The sequence below is a fragment of the Ascaphus truei genome, chromosome 15 (genome assembly GCF_040206685.1).
Source record: "Ascaphus truei isolate aAscTru1 chromosome 15, aAscTru1.hap1, whole genome shotgun sequence".
Taxonomy (NCBI): Eukaryota; Metazoa; Chordata; class Amphibia; order Anura; family Ascaphidae; genus Ascaphus; species Ascaphus truei.
The window spans coordinates 33,047,572-33,067,292 of record NC_134497.1 but is presented as its reverse complement, the minus strand read 5'-3'; the positions used below and the strand labels follow the sequence as shown (position 1 = coordinate 33,067,292).

Here is a 19,721-nt window from a genome sequence, read left to right as displayed (position 1 = left end):
TGGGTGTGTGGGTGTGTCAATGTGTGTGTGTGTGTGTGTGTGTATCAGTGGGTGTGTGTGTATCTGTGGGTGTGTGTGTGTATCCGTTGGTGTGTGTGTGTGTGTATCAGTGGGTGTGGGTGGGTGTGTGTGTGTGTGTGTATCAGTGTGTGTGTGTGTGTGTGTATCAGTGGCTGTGTGTGTGTGTATCAGTGGCTGTGTGTGTGTGTATCAGTGGGTGTGTGTGTGTGTATCAGTGGGTGTGTGTGTATCAGTGGGTGTGTGGGTGTATCAGTGGATGTGTGTGTGTGTGTGTGTGTGTGTGTGTGTGTGTGTGTGTGTGTGTGTGTGTGTGTGTGTGTGTGTGTGTGTGTGTGTGTGTGTGTGTGTGTGTGTGTGTGTGTGTGTGTCAGTGGGTGTGTGTGTGTGTATCAGTGGGTGGGTGTGTGTATCAGTGGGTGGGTGTGGGTGTGTTTGTGTGTGTATCAGTGGGTGTGGGTGTGTGTGTGTGTGTATCAGTGGGTGTGTGTGTGTGTATCAGTGTGTGTGTGTGTGTGTCAGTGGGTGTGTGTGTGTGTATCAGTGGGTTTGTGTGTGTGTGTATCAGTGGGTGTGTGTGTGTGTATCAGTGGGTGTGGGTGTGTGTGTGTGTGTGTGTGTGTGTGTGTGTGTGTGTGTGTGTGTGTGTGTGTGTGTATCAGTGGGTGTGTGTGTGTGTCAGTGGGTGTGTGGGTGTCAGTGTGTGTGTGTGTGTATCAGTGTGTGTGTGTGTGTGTGTGTGTGTGTGTATCAGTGGGTGTGTGTGTATCAGTCGGTGTGTGTGTGTGTGTATCAGTGGGTGTGTGTGTGTGTATCAGTGGGTGTGTGTGTGTGTGTGTGTGTGTGTGTGTGTGTATCAGTGGGTGTGTGTGTATCAGTGGGTGTGTGTGTGTGTATCAGTGGGTGTGTGTGTGTGTCAGTGGGTGTGTGTGTGTGGGTGTATCAGTGGGTGTGTGTGTATCCGTGGGTGTGTGTGTGTGTATCCGTTGGTGTGTGTGTGTGTATCAGTGGGTGTGTGTGTGTGTGTGTGTGTATCAGTGTGTGTGTGTGTGTGTATCAGTGGCTGTGTGTGTGTGTGTATCAGTGGGTGTGTGTGTGTGTATCAGTGGATGTGTGTGTGTGTATCAGTGGGTGTGTGTGTATGTCAGTGGGTGTGTGTGTGTGTATCAGTGGGTTTGTGTGTGTGTGTATCAGTGGGTGTGTGTGTATCAGTGTGTGTGTGTGTGTGTGTGTGTATCAGTGGGTGTGTGTGTGTGTGTGTATCAGTGGGTGTGTGTGTGTGTGTGTGTCAGTGGGTGTGTGTGTGTCAGTGTGTGTGTGTGTGTGTATCAGTGTGTGTGTGTGTGTGTGTGTGTGTGTGTGTGTGTGTGTGTGTGTGTGTGTGTGTGTGTGTGTGTGTGTGTATCCGAGGGTGTGTGTGTGTATCCGTGGGTGTGGGTGTGTATCAGTGGATGTGTGTGTGTGGGTGTGTGGGTGTGTGTATCAGTGGGTGGGTGTGTCAGTGGGGGTGTGTGTGTGTCAGTGTGTGTGTATCCGTGGGTGTGGGTGTGTATCCGTTGGTGTGTGTGTGTATCAGTGTGTGTGTGTGTATCAGTGGGTGGGTGTGTATCAGTGTGTGTGAGTGTGTGTATCAGTGTGTGTGTGTATCAGTGGGTGTGGGTGTGGGTATCAGTGGGTGTGTGTATCAGTGGGTGGGGGGGGGGGTGTATCAGTGGGTTGGGTGGGTGTGTATCAGTGGGTGGGTGTGTATCAGTGGGTTGGTGTGAGTATGAGTGGGTGGGTGTGTATCAGTGGGTGTCAGTGGGTGGGTGTGAGTATGAGTGGGTGGGTGTGGGTATCAGTGGGTGGGGGTGTGTGTGTGTATCAGTGGGTTGGGTGGGTGTGTCAGTGTGTGTGTATGTGTGTATCAGTGGGTGGGTGTCTCCCTCACCCTCCATGTCTCTCCCCCTCCCTTTCTCTCCCCTCCCTGTCTCTCCCTCCCTGTCACTCCCTGTCTCTCCCTCCCTCCCTGTCTCTCCCTCCCTCCCTGTCTCTCCCTCTCCCTCCCTCCCTTTCTCTCCCTCCCTCTTCCTCCCTCCCTCTTCCTCCCTCCCTGTCTCTCCCTCCCTCCCTCCCTGTCTCTCCCTCCCTCCCTCCCTGTCTCTTCCTCCCTCCCTCCCTCCCTGTCTCTCCCTCCCTGTCTCTCCCTCCCTCCCTGTCTCTCCCTCTCCCTCCCTCCCTGTCTCTCCCTCTCCCTCCCTGTCTCTCCCTCTCCCTCCCGGTCTCTCCCTCTCCCTCCCTGTCTCTCCCTCTCCCTCCCTCCCTGTCTCTCCCTTTCCCTCCCTCCCTGTCTCTCCCTTTCCCTCCCTCCCTGTCTCTCCCTGTCTCTCCCCATCTCTCTCTCTCCCTCCCTGTCTCTCCCCATCTCTCTCTCTCCCTCCCTGTCTCTCTCTCCCTCCCTGTCTCCCTCTCTCTCTCTCCCTGTCTCCCTCTCTCTCTCTCTCTCTCCCCCTGTCTCCCTCTCTCTCTCTCTCCCCGTCTCCCTCTCTCTCCGTCTCCCTCCCTGTCTCCCTCACCCTCTATGCTTATCTTAACTGCCGTATACCTACATTGAAGTAACCTACCCTTCTTTCTTCCAGATCTGACTCAAGTTTCACGCGGGAAACATCGGAAGACAGGTAGGGAACACCTCCCCTCCAGTATAATACCTTGAGGGACTGCGGATCAGGTAAGATCCCAGACGGGATTGCTGCTTTAGAAATTGTGAAGAGGGGGCATCCTGACACTGGTTAATGGGTTCAGAATCATTCACATCTTTTTTTTTTTTTTCGATTAGTGAGGTCATCCGACGCACACACGCATGTAACAAGGACTAATGGTAGTAAAGTATAAGTGTACTACAATAAATAAACAGTTATGTAAAAAAAAAAATGTGTCCCGGTTTTTCATTTTCAAAATCTGGTCACCCTATTTAGAAGGAGTTTATCCGAACATTGTTCTGAATCAGGCATTTACTCATACCCTTCCTGTATCATGGATGCTTTATATCCAAATGGTCGTACAGTCCATCCTCCAATGTTAAAAGACATCTGTAACATAAAAGGGTAAACAGTATGTCATGGGAGAGACCTTGTGTGTGTGTGTGTGTGTATCAGTGGGTGGGTGTGTGTGTCAGTGGGTGTGTGGGTGTCAGTGTATGTGTGTGTGTATCAGTGTGTGTGTGTGTGTGTGTGTATCAGTGGGTGGGTGTGTGTGTATCAGTGGGTGTGTGTGTGTGTGTATCAGTGGGTGTGTGTGTATCAGTGGGTGTGTGTGTGTGTGTGTGTGTGTATCAGTGGGTGTGTGTGTGTCAGTGGGTGTGTGGGTGTGTCAGTGTGTGTGTGTGTGTATCAGTGGGTGGGTGTGTATCCGTGGGTGTGTGTGTGTATCCGTTGGTGTGTGTGTGTATCAGTGGGTGGGTGTGGGTGTGTGTGTGTGTGTATCAGTGTGTGTGTGTGTGTGTGTGTGTGTGTATCAGTGGCTGTGTGTGTGTGTGTATCAGTGGGTGTGTGTGTATCAGTGGGTGTGTGTATCAGTGGGTGTGTGTGTGTGTGTGTGTGTGTGTGTGTGTGTGTGTGTGTGTGTGTGTGTGTGTGTGTGTGTGTGTGTGTGTGTGTGTGTGTGTGCGTGTGTGTATCAGTGTGTGTGTGTGTGTGTGTATCAGTGGGTGTGTGTGTGTGTATCAGTGGGTGTGTATGTGTGTCAGTGTGTGTGTGTGTGTGTATCAGTGGGTTTGTGTGTGTGTGTATCAGTGTGTGTGTGTGTGTGTGTATCAGTGGGTGTGTGTGTGTGTGTGTATCAGTGGGTGTGTGTGGGTGTCAGTGGGTGTGTGTGTGTGTTAGTGTGTGTGTGTGTGTGTGTGTATCAGTGTGTGTGTGTGTGTGTGTGTGTGTGTGTGTGTGTGTGTGTATCCGAGGGTGTGTGTGTGTATCCGTGGGTGTGGGTGTGTATCAGTGGATGTGTGTGTGGGTGTGTGGGTGTGTGTATCAGTGGGTGTGTGTGTCAGTGGGTGTGTGTGTGTCAGTGGGTGTGTGTGTGTCAGTGTGTGTGTATCCGTGGGTGTGTGTGTGTGTGTGTGTGTGTATCCGTTGGTGTGTGTGTGTATCAGTGTGTGTGTGTATTAGTGGGTGAGTGTGTGTGAGTGTGTGTATCAGTGTGTGTGTGTATCAGTGGGTGTGGGTGTGGGTATCAGTGGGTGGGTGTATCAGTGGGTGGGGGTGTGTGTGTATCAGTGGGTTGGGTGGGTGTGTATCAGTGGGTGGCTGTGTATCAGTGGGTTGGTGTAAGTATGAGTGGGTGGGTGTGTATCAGTGGGTGTCAGTGGGTGGGTGTGAGTATGAGTGGGTGGGTGTGGGTATCAGTGGGTGGGGGTGTGTGTGTGTATCAGTGGGTTGGGTGGGTGTGTCAGTGTGTGTGTATGTGTGTATCAGTGGGTGGGTGTCTCCCTCACCCTCCCTGTCTCTCCCCCTCCCTTTCTCTCCCCTCCCTGTCTCTCCCTCCCTGTCACTCCCTGTCTCTCCCTCCCTCCCTGTCTCTCCCTCCCTCCCTGTCTCTCCCTCCCTCCCTCCCTGTCTCTCCCTCCCTCCCTCCCTGTCTCTCCCTCCCTGTCTCTCCCTCCCTCCCTGTCTCTCCCTCTCCCTCCCTCCCTGTCTCCCCCTCTCCCTCCCTGTCTCTCCCTCTCCCTCCCTGTCTCTCCCTCTCCCTCCCTCCCTGTCTCTCCCTTTCCCTCCCTCCCTGTCTCTCCCTTTCCCTCCCTCCCTGTCTCTCCCTCCCTGTCTCTCCCCATCTCTCTCTCCCTCCCTGTCTCTCCCTCCCTGTCTCTCCCCATCTCTCTCTCCCTCCCTGTCTCTCCCCATCTCTCTCTCTCCCTCCCTGTCTCTCTCTCCCTCCCTGTCTCCCTCTCTCTCTCCCCCTGTCTCCCTCTCTCTCTCTCCCCCTGTCTCCCTCTCTCTCTCTCTCTCTCTCTCTCCCCATCTCCCTCTCTCTCCGTCTCCCTCCCTGTCTCCCTCACCCTCTATGCTTATCTTAACTGCCGTATACCTACATTGAAGTAACCTACCCTTCTTTCTTCCAGATCTGACTCAAGTTTCACGCGGGAAACATCGGAAGACAGGTAGGGAACACCTCCCCTCCAGTATAATACCTTGAGGGACTGCGGATCAGGTAAGATCCCAGACGGGATTGCTGCTTTAGAAATTGTGAAGAGGGGGCATCCTGACACTGGTTAATGGGTTCAGAATCATTCACATCTGTTTTTTTTTTTTTTTTTTCGATTAGTGAGGTCATCCGACGCACACACGCATGTAACAAGGACTAATGGTAGTAAAGTATAAGTGTACTACAATAAATAAACAGTTATGTAAAAAAAAAAAAATGTGTCCCGGTTTTTCATTTTCAAAATCTGGTCACCCTATTTAGAAGGAGTTTATCCGAACATTGTTCTGAATCAGGCATTTACTCATACCCTTCCTGTATCATGGATGCTTTATATCCAAATGGTCGTACAGTCCATCCTCCAATGTTAAAAGACATCTGTAACATAAAAGGGTAAACAGTATGTCATGGGAGAGATCATGCCAAATACACCTTTATATTGAAGGGATCAGTCACAAGGCAAAACAGGCAGTAAAATAAAATAAATTGCAGTTTATTCGGAGAAGACCTCGGAAACACACAAATACAAAAAACAGAATATACACATTTATGGGGCTCTGGGGGAATAAAATCTAGTCTTTTCCTAGTTGCAAGGCGCCTGCTTCAGCAAAGGCTTATCTTGATAGGATATTAACAGTGTTGATCAAAAGATTTTGATCAGAAAGGCAACCCTCTATACACAGTAGACTCTGTTCTATTACATAATACTCTGCTACACAACTGAGTATATACAATGACATCTATAATAATATTGACATAGATGCATAATACCGTTTACCAGTTTATATGCATGAGAGTTAATTAGAGGCTAGTACCACCCTTTCTTAAGGGGTTACAAGGTAGCATCTGGTGATTACAGAGTTTTTTCTTTGTCTGCTAACCAATTTATCATATTATACACACTCTAACCAACATAGACATGGGCATCCATCTCTGATACATATTTGGCCTATCTCTGTTGTGTTTCATTGTATACTTATATGTCTGGATGTAAAGATATGATTAGCTAAATAGATAGACTTATTATACTCATCTTAATACTCCAACTAATCTTTCCAGCCACAACAATATGGGGATTTTTAATACTGCATCTGTGTTTTTAAGGTCGATATAGACATAATAAAATTTTATTGTTTTTTTTATTTCTACGGTGATTCTGACAATACTTACTTGTTGACGCAGGAATTCTGCAGGACAATCCTTTGTGTCCATGAATATATTGTATATGATTAGAGTGCTGTGTATAGAGGGTTGCCTTTCTGATCAAAATCTTCTTTTGATCAACACTTAAAATCATATATTAACCCTTTGAGCACCAGTCATATATTTCCATTTCATTTATACATTATTGGTGATTGCGGTTTCAGTTACATATTCAGAGTCATCTTGATAGGACCCTGGTTCTGGGCTCCTGGACAGAAATCCAGCGTGCTGGCTAGGCCTTTCCTCCCCCATGCTTCTCTGTGTGAATAGCTCTTTCACTCAGAAGCACAGGTGAGAGGCCCAGCAGCAGCAACGTGTCTTCACATCAGGAAAGCAGGCAGGCGAAAAAGAGAGAGAGTGATTTACTGCTCTCTTATATAGGCTTGATTCATATCTAAATCATTGAGGAGTCTGATAGCCAATTACAGCAGGGATTGAGATTACGCATTCACTGATAGGAGGGATAAATTCAAAACTTGCCAATGGAAAACGTGCTTATGAGTTTTGACATACAGGACTGTTTTTACTAGTCCCAGACCCCCTGCTGTCAAGGCTCCAAAAATGTCTGGAGCAAACAAAGGCAGATATCATGTAATCCCCTCCCCTTGTCCATGTGCACACAGTGAAACCAATTACTTGAGCCTTTTGCTTTGAAATGCTAATTACCTCCTTGAGCTGTGGACGCTATGCAGACGAGCTGGCATCTTAAACACATGCCCAGGCTGTCTGTATAGAGCCTTATATTAAACACAAAACACAATATAAAGTACACGGTATTACAGAATATACTTTGGGGCACCTCATACTTATAAGGTAAATAACTTGGGGATATTTGGGCTCGAAATCCAGGAGTCTGGGAGACACGGGGAAGCCCCGGTGTAATTCACCCTGCAAACCGGCAAATCATGCCTGCTCGCTGGGGAGAATTAAACGACTACCGGCAACTTTGGTCCACAAACAAAATAATTGTATTTCCACCCAAATATCCCCCCTAAAACTGACACAAGAAATTTCACAGTTCTAGGGCTAAGGGAACATGAAATAGGAAAAAACAGGGTAATTTTATTTTCCAGCATGTATTATCTAGTCCAGTATCTAGCCCAGCGGGGCGAAAACTTTCTTCCCTGCGCCCCCCTGCTGGATGTCCTCCTCTCCGTGCGCCCCCTCCCTCCTCACCTTGATTTCCGGCGTTTGGACGTCATGACACCACATCGCCATAGCAACGTGACGTCACATGACCCTACGGCGTCGTTGCCATGGCGACGCATCTCCAGATGTTGGCTGAATCAAGGTAATTCACAAAAACAGAGTGACTAGTCGCTCACCTATTAGTATCAAGAGATAAAAACCTAGGTGCTTAGGGAATAGTCAATACAGATAAACACTTGGACAAGTGACTAGAAGAGGTCACTAAAAAAGCCCTAATAACAGCACTCAAAGTCACCATATACAGGTAAGTACATGGTTGGGATAGGATATAAGTGTATTCGCTAGGACCAAAAAATGGAGGTATATAAACCTCCAGCCACAAGACTACGAACAGCAATTAAAACCAAAAAATAATAAAATTTTATTAATATAACGACCGACGCAACTTAACAACTAAGGGGAACATATATATACACACACTGGATATTAAAATCCTCACGGAACGAACGGTGGTGGGGTAATTTGTGAGACAGGCTCATGTGTGAATACACATATCTGGAGGAGATACACTATGGTGTAGAAGGTAGATAGACAACACAGTAAGGGTCTGTTCGTACAGTGCACTAGATATACAGGTGACTTGCTAGATCAATGATAGCGGTCATACTGCGCAACAAAAAGCGCTACTAAAGATGTTCATACCGCCACCCCGTATCAAAGATGAAAACGGCGTATAGCGCGATCAGCGGGGGTGCAGCGAGAATGCATATATTCATATAAAGGTACACCCGATATGAAGTGCTGTCGTCACTGGACAAGGTAGCCTAAATCAGCTATTACTTATCTCCTAGAGTCCAGTCAGCTGTTGCATATAGAATCCAGCGTATCGCTGTGTCTGTATTGATACTACCTTCACTGCATGTCTCTGCCCACACAGACCATTCTTCCTGGTGTGCGTCAAGCGTCTGACGTCACCATACCCCGACGTACATTTCACGTGCTAGGCACGCTTCTTCAGGGGGAGGAGTCACACCCCGCAATGTGAGATGCTATGTTTTATAGTCAAATGGCTAGGAGGGGCCATGATACCAACAAATGGTAAGTAGTGGTTGGATCAGCCTCTCAGGGTAAAGTAGTACACGGCTAGATAGCCGTATAGATAGTATAATATACAGGGGGTTAATACATCTTATGTTGTCACAGATTTAGTGAAACATAAGGTGTACTGTTGAGCAAAGTTACTTGTAATCACATTAGCCTGAACGTGAGACTAAGGCATAAGGTAATTAAATAGTGTGTTTACTGGTAGGACCAATGTATAGTAACAAAGTTAATCCTGATCATGAAGGAGCTACGTCCACAGGTGTTAGAGGACACTTAATAAAACATGTGAATAGAGGTAAGTACTTATGTGGCAATAAAGCTACGTCCACAGATGGTTGAGGACACTTAAATCGAACATTTGAACAGTGATGTTAATTAAATGGTAGCTTAAACTCCAGACTCAACACAATGAGGGAAGGCATAAGGAAGCATGGCTTCAGTGAATCAATATTGAAGTGGACACTCAGGGTCAGAAGGATATATATGACAGGGGAGAAATTGTGTAATCAGAATCTCCAATGTGTATTGTGCCAGGTAAGTAAGTGGGGTGCTGCGACATGATAGTGTGACATGCAGTAGGAGAAACCCATAGACCACTTAAAACCAGGGTTCTGGAACATCTAGGCTCCATACGTAATGAGACGGATACACCCGTGGCACAACATGTTCTTCACTGTCATCAAGGCGACTCCTCAGTACTCAAATTTATAGGTATAGAACATGTTCCATGGGGGCCACGTAAAGGAGATTGGGATCGCAGACTTCGCCAAATTGAATGTCGGTGGATATATATGCTCCATACACACTCCCCATTAGGACTCAATGAAGGTTTTCTTTTCTCCCCGTTTTTATGAACACATATTTAGATAGTGAGTATTTTAATTTATTAGCGAGACCGTATTGACGTTTAGTCCTTTTTTTATCATTTAATTTGTGCACAGCTTATTGAAGGCCGAAAGCCATCACCCCCCACACATGATAAAGAGCATACCCACTGGACAATTCCTTCGACTCAGGAGGAATTGTACCAACATTCAGGAATATAAACATCAATCTAGGGATATGGGGAATAGATTTCACAATCGTGGCTATAATAGATGTACCATTAACAAAGGATACCAAAGGGCTCTTAACACAGATAGATCTACACTTCTGACCAAGGGCCAAAGAGCACAGCCAGCTACTGAGAACACCATAAGATTTGTCAGTACCTATAACGATCAATGGGGTACGGTGAGACAGATCTTACAAAAACACTGGCATGTTCTGTTACAAGACCAAGATTTATCAGAAGTGTTAAAAGAGTCACCCAATATGGTTTGTCGCAGACCTAAAACCCTTAGGGACCGATTAGTGCATAGCCATTTTCAAGCTACTACCGCCAAGACATGGCTGGGCCCTAAACCCTGTGGATTTTACACGTGTGGACGGTGTAAAGCTTGCACATCCATGCTTGTAACTAAAACCCTTTCAGACTCTGAGAACAAGCAACTATATACTATTAAGAGTTTCATAAACTGCTTAACCACTGGAGTCATATATCTGATCACATGCAGATGTGGCAAGCAGTACGTAGGAGAAACCCATAGACCACTTAAAACCAGGGTTCTGGAACATCTAGGCTCCATACGTAATGAGACGGATACACCCGTGGCACGACATGTTCTTCACTGTCATCAAGGCGACTCCTCAGTACTCAAATTTATAGGTATAGAACATGTTCCATGGGGGTCACGTAAAGGAGATTGGGAACGCAGACTTCGCCAAATTGAATGTCGGTGGATATATATGCTCCATACACACTCCCCATTAGGACTCAATGAAGGTTTTCTTTTCTCCCCGTTTTTATGAACACATATTTAGATAGTGAGTATTTTAATTTATTAGCGAGACCGTATTGACCATTTTGGGCGATCTCAAATAGCACAGCTCAATTCTACACCACACATGTCACTTAGTCACCACATTATTATTCAGTTCATTTTGGGGATATTATGGGATCCAGGTATATAGTTAAGATATCAGCAGGTTCTGTTTTGACCATCTTGGGCAGTTCCGCCAGTATAGCACAGTTCTACATTGCTTCACTTTTTTCATGATTAAGAATGGTCACCACATTGTATTATACCCATTCCATTGATTAGTCAAGACACAATACTTTAGTCCTTTATTTATCATTTAATTTGTGCATGTCACACTATCATGTCGCAGCACCCCACTTACTTACCTGGCACAATACACATTGGAGATTCTGATTACACAATTTCTCCCCTGTCATATATATCCTTCTGACCCTGAGTGTCCACTTCAATATTGATTCACTGAAGCCATGCTTCCTTATGCCTTCCCTCATTGTGTTGAGTCTGGAGTTTAAGCTACCATTTAATTAACATCACTGTTCAAATGTTCGATTTAAGTGTCCTCAACCATCTGTGGACGTAGCTTTATTGCCACATAAGTACTTACCTCTATTCACATGTTTTATTAAGTGTCCTCTAACACCTGTGGACGTAGCTCCTTCATGATCAGGATTAACTTTGTTACTATACATTGGTCCTACCAGTAAACACACTATTTAATTACCTTATGCCTTAGTCTCACGTTCAGGCTAATGTGATTACAAGTAACTTTGCTCAACAGTACACCTTATGTTTCACTAAATCTGTGACAACATAAGATGTATTAACCCCCTGTATATTATACTATCTATACGGCTATCTAGCCGTGTACTACTTTACCCTGAGAGGCTGATCCAACCGCTACTTACCATTGGTTGGTATCATGGCCCCTCCTAGCCATTTGACTATAAAACATAGCATCTCACATTGCGGGGTGTGACTCCTCCCCCTGAAGAAGCGTGCCTAGCACGTGAAACGTACGTCGGGGTATGGTGACGTCAGACGCTTGACACACACCAGGAAGAACGGTCTGTGTGGACAGAGACATGCAGTGAAGGTAGTATCAATACAGACACAGCGATACGCTGGATTCTATATGCAACAGCTGACTGGACTCTAGGAGATAAGTAATAGCTGATTTAGGCTACCTTGTCCAGCGACGACAGCACTTCATATCGGGTGTACCTTTATATGAATATATGCATTCTCGCTGCACCCCCGCTGATCGCGCTATACGCCGTTTTCATCTTTGATGCGGGGTGGCGGTATGAACATCTTTAGTAGCGCTTTTTGTTGCGCAGTATGACCGCTATCATTGATCTAGCAAGTCACCTGTATATCTAGTGCACTGTACGAACAGACCCTTACTGTGTTGTCTATCTACCTTCTACACCATAGTGTATCTCCTCCAGATATGTGTATTCACACATGAGCCTGTCTCACAAATTACCCCACCACCGTTCGTTCCGTGAGGATTTTAATATCCAGTGTGTGTATATATATGTTCCCCTTAGTTGTTAAGTTGCGTCGGTCGTTATATTAATAAAATTTTATTATTTTTTGGTTTTAATTGCTGTTCGTAGTCTTGTGGCTGGAGGTTTATATACCTCCATTTTTTGGTCCTAGCGAATACACTTATATCCTATCCCAACCATGTACTTACCTGTATATGGTGACTTTGAGTGCTATTAGGGCTTTTTTAGTGACCTCTTCTAGTCACTTGTCCAAGTGTTTATCTGAATCAAGGTAAGTAGGTTTACAGAGGCCCTGCAGTTCCCCCGGCACTTAATTTAAGTGCCATCGGAAGCGCGCAGGGCCTCTAAACCCTGCGCCCCCCGCCGGTAATCTCGCGCCCCCCACTTTGCACACCGCTGATCTAGCCCACTGGCCTTTACATAGTTATCCACACACACACACACACACAGTTCCTAGCCTATAACCCTAGGGGGACAGTATCACAGGGCAACACAGTAAGGTACAATATTAGACCCAAGAGCTGACAGTCAGCCCTTGCCATATGGTTTCAGGGGTAGCCACAGTGGAGGTGGAGGGTTGGTCAGCGCACGGGATTTTGCTCAAACGTAGAGATAAGAGGATAGGAAGATATGGAACACGGTATTAGTGTTTTAGTAATCGAACGGTACAATACAGCCAAAAGAACTTTGGAATTAAAAATGTATGAAAAATATATTTTTAAAATAGCTTAAAACTCTTTGGAATTAAAGAACCTTGGTAATTAAAAGTAAATATATGAAAAAATATATATTCTAAAATAGCTTAAAAATCCTTAAATAAAATCCTTAAATAAAATTTAAATGGAATTGTGTGGTTTTTTTGTGAACAGAAGCAGAATACGTGCTATATGTGGATGACTAACAGGGTGTGTTTATATAGCCTGTTGTTGGTCTGAGGTAAAAAGGGGATAATGGGGCTGGTTAGCAGAGTTTAATGCGCAGTCTTTCCTTCACGGAATGCTGCTAAAAACAATAGCTTTCTCACCCTCCTGGTGGAGGCAGTACGTGAGTTGCTTCTCTCCCGGGGGCCCAAATAGGAAGAAAAGGGCCGAACTCGGTGAGTGAGCAAAATAGAATTTATTAGGTACAGAAAAAAAAGTCAAAATAACACTCACGGTACAGCTTTAAAACAGCCCAGCATCAGCCTGATCGTCCGGTGATATTCCTCTCACCAGTACAGCTCCCGTGGTCGCGTCCGACGGCGGGACCGGAAGAGGAGGTCATACCGGATGTCAGCAGGCTGGCTGGGTCCTTCAATCAATGGGCTCCGGCAGGGAACAACTAGTTTCGCAATACTATGCGCGAAACTAGTTGTTCCCTGCCGGAGCCCATTGATTGAAGGACCCAGCCAGCCTGCTGACATCCGGTATGACCTCCTCTTCCGGTCCCGCCGTCGGACGCGACCACGGGAGCTGTACTGGTGAGAGGAATATCACCGGACGATCAGGCTGATGCTGGGCTGTTTTAAAGCTGTACCGTGAGTGTTATTTTGACTTTTTTTTCTGTACCTAATAAATTCTATTTTGCTCACTCACCGATTCCGGCCCTTTTCTTCCTATTTGGGCCCCCGGGAGAGAAGCAACTCACGTACTGCCTCCACCAGGAGGGTGAGAAAGCTATTGTTTTTAGCAGCATTCCGTGAAGGAAAGACTGCGCATTAAACTCTGCTAACCAGCCCCATTATCCCCTTTTTACCTCAGACCAACAACAGGCTATATAAACACACCCTGTTAGTCATCCACATATAGCACGTATTCTGCTTCTGTTCACAAAAAAACCACACAATTCCATTTAAATTTTATTTAAGGATTTTATTTAAGGATTTTTAAGCTATTTTAGAATATATTTTTTCATATATTTACTTTTAATTACCAAGGTTCTTTAATTCCAAAGAGTTTTAAGCTATTTTAAAAATATATTTTTCATACATTTTTAATTCCAAAGTTCTTTTGGCTGTATTGTACCGTTCGATTACTAAAACACTAATACCGTGTTCCATATCTTCCTATCCTCTTATCTCTACGTTTGAGCAAAATTCCGTGCGCTGACCAACCCTCCACCTCCACTGCAACTACAAGAAGATTCCGGGCTTTATCTTCTCTACTGGTCCAGCTGCAGAAAACAACAAGGGCAAGTATACACTACCCTTTCTTTGGTTACACACTACCACACAGGCAACATCACAAGCCTATACAAATAGGGAGCGCCCCAACCTCTTTTCTTTTTGTCACATTCAGGGGTAGCCAGCCGGGCTCCACCTTTATTAATAAAGGCCGGCTACGACCTACCGTCACACTTCCCCCCACAATTATGAAGGCGCCAGGACAGTCACCATCATAAGGTAGTTTGCGGAGTTTGAAAAAATTGAGGTTGCAGGGAAGAAACCAAGTCACTCTATCTGGTTACGTCCTCCAGCATGGTTGGACCCCTTGCCTCCTCCATATTCCAAGTTCAACAGGGCAAGGGTCCCCTGCAGACCTTGAAATGCTGATCCACATTCTGGGAACCAGGCTGCCACCACCAATGCCCTCTGGTCAGTCACCTTAGTCAGGGGGTCAGTTAGAACACTGTAGTGGGTCACCAAATCCCTATAGTACCCTTGAATGTCCCTGACCTCCCTCTCTATCCGTTCCCTCTCCATCAAGACACTGTACTCATTCTGATGTTGGGGCTGCTGACCCCCAGGGTATACCGGGCAATCAGTACACTGGATCCTGCTTGGCTCACCCATAGCAGGGACCCTCAGTCTCCCTAATGTCTCTCGCTTCCACTCCCAGAGGCGAGCAGCGAGCTGGGGAGCTGTCTCCCCCTGCTCCAGAGTCTGCCCTAAACCTCCAAGGAACCACTAACTGGCCCCTTGCTGTCTCTGAACTAGAAGGAGCTCCAGGGGCTGGTACCCAGGCAAAACGCTTACTATGGTCTGCAGGCAAATCAGCATCTGCCTGCACCATCTCCTGGTACCACTCACTGAGCTCCAGTAGTTCCCTGTCTGTCACACGGTCAGAAAAAAGGTCACCGTGGGGAACATTATACACATGGGGACACTGGTCGGGCATGGTCTGATTTACCTGCCTGGTCCCTTCGAGGTCCTCATTGTGTGTGGGCTCCAAAAGCTGGGGAGCATAAACAAACTTGGTGGGCATCGGTGCCGACTGCACCTCTGCCTGGGCAACTGCCCAACGGTGGCTCTCTGTGACTGCTGTCACAAGAGCATCCTCTTTATGTACCTTCACCGGTCTCCCTGTCCATGGGAAACGGTGCCTGGGCCAGACTCTATTAGGCTGCCCAGGGAGTACCTTATTGCAGGGAACCCCCAGGCCGATCGCCTGCCGATTGCCTGGGACCCCTGGATGCAAAAACAAATCTTTATTGACCGGTTGGTCCTCCTGCCTGATAGCTGTAGACTGCTGCTTATCTGGAAGCTCCATAGCTGTGTTGCTGGCAGGGGCTGCAGGGATCGCTGACTGTCTTTTCCTGTAGATGCTGCTCCATGGCTGCTGGCTGCTTGAATTCAGGGGACACCATCTCGCCGGTCATCCTCTCTGTAACTGGGGAACGTTGCCCCAGACTGGCGTTACTGGATCGGGGGGCACCAGGAATTACAGCGGGGGTCACTACCCACTTCTCTGCCTGTGGCCATGCTGGCACACAGTTGCTCTCCAACCCTCGACCTCGGCTCTCGGACACAGACTTTTCTCCTGGCCCCTATCCTCAACCTCGGATCTCGGACACTGGCCATTCTCCTGGCTCCAACCCCGGATCACGGCACTCAGACTCACACCTCTCTTCTGGCTCCATTCCTCGACCCGGCAAGTATTCTACTAACCCACCTTCTCCAACCCCGGCCCGGCATTACAGACTATCCACCTACCGGGCCTGGCCCCATTGCCGTGGGTGCGTGGTGTCATACCTTCCCTCCTCAGTACCAGCGTCCGGCCTTGTTTGTGGTGAGCGCAAGAATTACAGTGAGTCACGCATAACTTAAGTCCGGACTTCTAAAGCATCCTGTTGATGACTCCAGGTTGTCTGGGAGGTCCGAACTTAAAAAAGAAATTGACATGTTAAAGTGCTAAGCGGGGAGGGGGAGATTTAACCAATTCCTTCTAGCAGATGTCCGGGGAAAGGTAGACAATATGGAGCCAGGGAAGTGGGCATGGATAGGTATGGTAAGTGGCTCAGGTGCGATATTAACGCATGACACTTGGTATACCATGAAACCCGGTCTTCATTAAGTATTGGCAACTCTGTTATAGGTGGGATGGTTCGTTCCCTCGCCGTGATTCGCTGCACAGGTAGGATCTGGGTTGTTTTAAAAATCTGTGCAGCCGATCAGGACACAGTTCCATTTAAGATTCATCTTAAGCTACAGCGTGTGGTACAAAGAGTATAACATCAGAACCAAGATTTTTAACCAGCTTCAGGAGTTCATAAGAACTAAGGATTTGCTAACCAATCCTGCAGTGGGAGAACGAAAAGTTTTCTTTTGGCAGAGAAAGAGGGTCTCCGAGCGGCGTCCCTAGCCAAAGACTGTTTCGCGGCTCTGTTTGCGCACCAACCCCGCTTTTGGGAATTGGTGCCTAGAGACTTTATTTCGGTGAGGTTCGTTCCAGAAACATTTTATTTCGTTTTGCCCAGTCCCAGTAAGTGTTTACTCGTATTATTTTGTAAATCAACCTGTGTATGTTCCTTTTGTAAATAAATCACAATTTATTTTATCTCGCGCTTTGTTCAATCAAAGGATCCGGGAATTAATGTGTTAAAAGTTCTGGTCCCCCGTGACAATGGCTTAGTGGATTTCATAAAACCCTTAAAGCTATTCTACAGAAGGTAATTGACACAGATCGGAAAAATTGGGACTTTGTTACCCTACCTAATATTTTCCATTAGAGAAGTACCCCAAGCCTCAACAGGTTTTTCCCCTTTTGAATTAGTGTATGGGCGACATCCTCGAGGATTACTAGATACAGCTAAAGAGAGGACACCCCATCGTAGTGTGATTGAACATATATCCCAGATGCAGGATCGAATGGCAGCTATCATGCCTATAGCCAGGGAACACGGAACAGCCCAGAAAAACAGCTATAACCGTAATGCTAGCATCAGATTGTTTCAACCTGGTGATAGGGTATTTGTGCTGGTCCCTACAGGGGAGAACAAGTTCCTTGCAAAGTGGCATGGCCCATATGAAATCATTAAGTTGTTAATTATAAAGTAAATTGGAGTTGGAAAAGATTTTAAAACTTGGGGTAATCGAAGAATCACATAGTGGGTGAAACAGTCCTATTGTGCTGGTTACAAAACCTGATGGCACTTTAAGATTCTGCAATTATTATCGCAAGTTAAATGGTATTTCAATATTTGACTCATACCCAATGACTAGGGTTGATGAGTTAATAGAAAGGTTGTTCAAAGCACGTTACCTGACAACTCTTGACCTAACGAAAGGTTATTTGCAGGTTCTTTCACTGAACATGCAAAAGAGAAAACTGCTTTCTCAACACCCAAAGGCCTGTTTCAGTATAAAGTATTACCATTCGGGCTACATGGTGCCCCTGCCACATTCCAGAAAACGTTGGACAGGATTCTAAAACCCCATAGTAGATATGCAGCGGCATACCTGGATGATGTTATTCACAGTGAAGACTGGGAGTTCCTTCTCCCAAAGGTTCAAGCAGTACTTAATTCCATTCACGCCGTTGGTTTAACTGCTAATCCTTCCAAATGTACCATTGGCCTGGAGGAGGCAAAGTATTTAGGATATTCAATTGGGAGAGGATTGGTTAAACCACAGGCAGCGAAGGTGGAAGCTATACAAAACTGGCCCCAACCACTTACCAAGAAACAGGCAAGAGCATTTCTAGGTCTGATGGGTTACTACAGAAGGTTTATCCCAAATTTTGCCACAGTTGCTGCCCCTTTAACAGACCTCACAAAAGCAAGATCCCCAGTTACAGTTAAGATCAGGTGTTTTAAGTAATTGAAAAGACTCTGTGCCCAACCTGTCTTGGTAACCCCAGACTTTTCTAAAGAGTTCGTAGTTCAGACAGATGCTTCTGATGTGGGCTTAGGGGCTGTCGTTCCCCAAGAATACCAGGGTGAGGAACACCCCCTTTACTTTTTGAGCAGACAGTTTAACCCACGAGAAAAGAACTACTCAATAGTAGAAAAGGAATGTCTGGCAATAAAGTGGGCTTTAGAGGTCCTTCGTTATATTACCTGTTAGGAAGAAAATCCAGGCTAATTACAGACCATGCTCCTCTTACTTGGATGTCCCAGAATAAAGAAAAAAAAACTTCAAGGGTGACCAGGTGGTTCCTTAGTTTCCAGCCCTTTCATTTCACTGTTGAACACAGGGCCGGTCTGAAACAGGGAAATACTGTTGGGCTGTTCAGGGTGATGTCAATGGTTGCTCACCAAGTAGGAATGAGCTTGGGGGGGATATCTGAGAGGAAAGGTGGTAAAATTGTAGAGGGGAGGTACCTCCTGCTTTGGCAAACTATAGCTGACCCTAGTAAGGGTTAAAGATCCAGTGGAGATTCTGCAAGCACAGCCAGGTGCAGATCACCTGACCTTAATTAGAGTTTAAGAAAGGCCAGGCTTAATCAGTTTTCCCCTCCCTTATTCCAGCTAAGAGATCTGGATGCTACAGACAGGCACTGGCCTGCAACAGGTTTTGTTTATATCTGTGTTTTATTGATTGGTAAGTAGGGAAGCCACCCAAAGATAGCTAGAGAATTGCGGTCTAGTTCAGTGGTGCGCAAACTAGGGGGGCAGGTCCCCCAGAAGGGGATTGAGAATTTTTAGGGGGGGCACAGTGGTTACAGAGGCCACGCGCTCTTCCCCACGGCATTTAAATTAAATGCCGGGGGAGGTATGAGGCCTCTGTAACTCACTTACCTGCTCTCGGCTGGGACTTTGCCAACGCGTGTCAAATGACACGGCGGGGTCACGTGACGTCCCATGACCTGTGGCATCATTCGAGAGAGGGGGCGCGAATGCTGCGGCTGCCGGGGGCACAGCTGCAGAAGTTTGCGCACCCCTGGTCTAGTTAATGCTCAGAGCAAGGATTTATTTTTGATTCTTTTTGTCTTGATTTTGTCTGCTGGAGGGACAAAGAAAATAAAGCACTTAAACCAGAGCTGGATGGACTTGTGATTGTGTTTTACCCTAAGAATGTGTGTGTGTGTGTGTGTCACTTAAGGCTGCATCCACGCTGCTGCTGACCACACTACGCGTGCAGCACAATCAATTTAGGTCTGTCCAGGCACGCTCTGGGAGCTTGCTGAGACAGATTAAATTGACTGAGGGGTCAGCACCAGTCACTCTTTAGGCCAAGCCCCCCCCCTCCCCCCTCCCCCCTCCCCCTGCGTACCGGAAAACTTGCAGGAGAGTCCAACGCTCATGCTTGGAGTTGGTGATGTCAGCCTTAGTTGTATTACAGCCTCAGGGGTTATGTCATATCCAAGGATGTTTTCTTTCTACCCCCTTTGTATCTAAAGCCCTCTCCCGCCTTAAACCTTTCTCACTGACTGCCCCGCACCTCTGGAATGCCCTTCCCCTCAATACCTGACTAGCATCCTCTCTATCCACCTTAAGACACATTTGCTTAAAGAAGCACATGAATAGCACTGTGCATAATCCTGGACACATGATACATAAAGCT

General features: G+C 46.6%; 2 protein-coding genes across 2 annotated transcripts in view; both read left to right on the top strand.

Moving 5' to 3' along the window:
- LOC142466795 (uncharacterized) overlaps window positions 1-19,721 on the top strand; it is a 394,879-nt gene that overhangs the window by 27,681 nt on the left and 347,477 nt on the right. The window lies entirely within an intron of this gene.
- LOC142466797 (uncharacterized) overlaps window positions 1-19,721 on the top strand; it is a 369,751-nt gene that overhangs the window by 100,578 nt on the left and 249,452 nt on the right. The gene's annotated exons all lie outside the window — the stretch shown is intronic.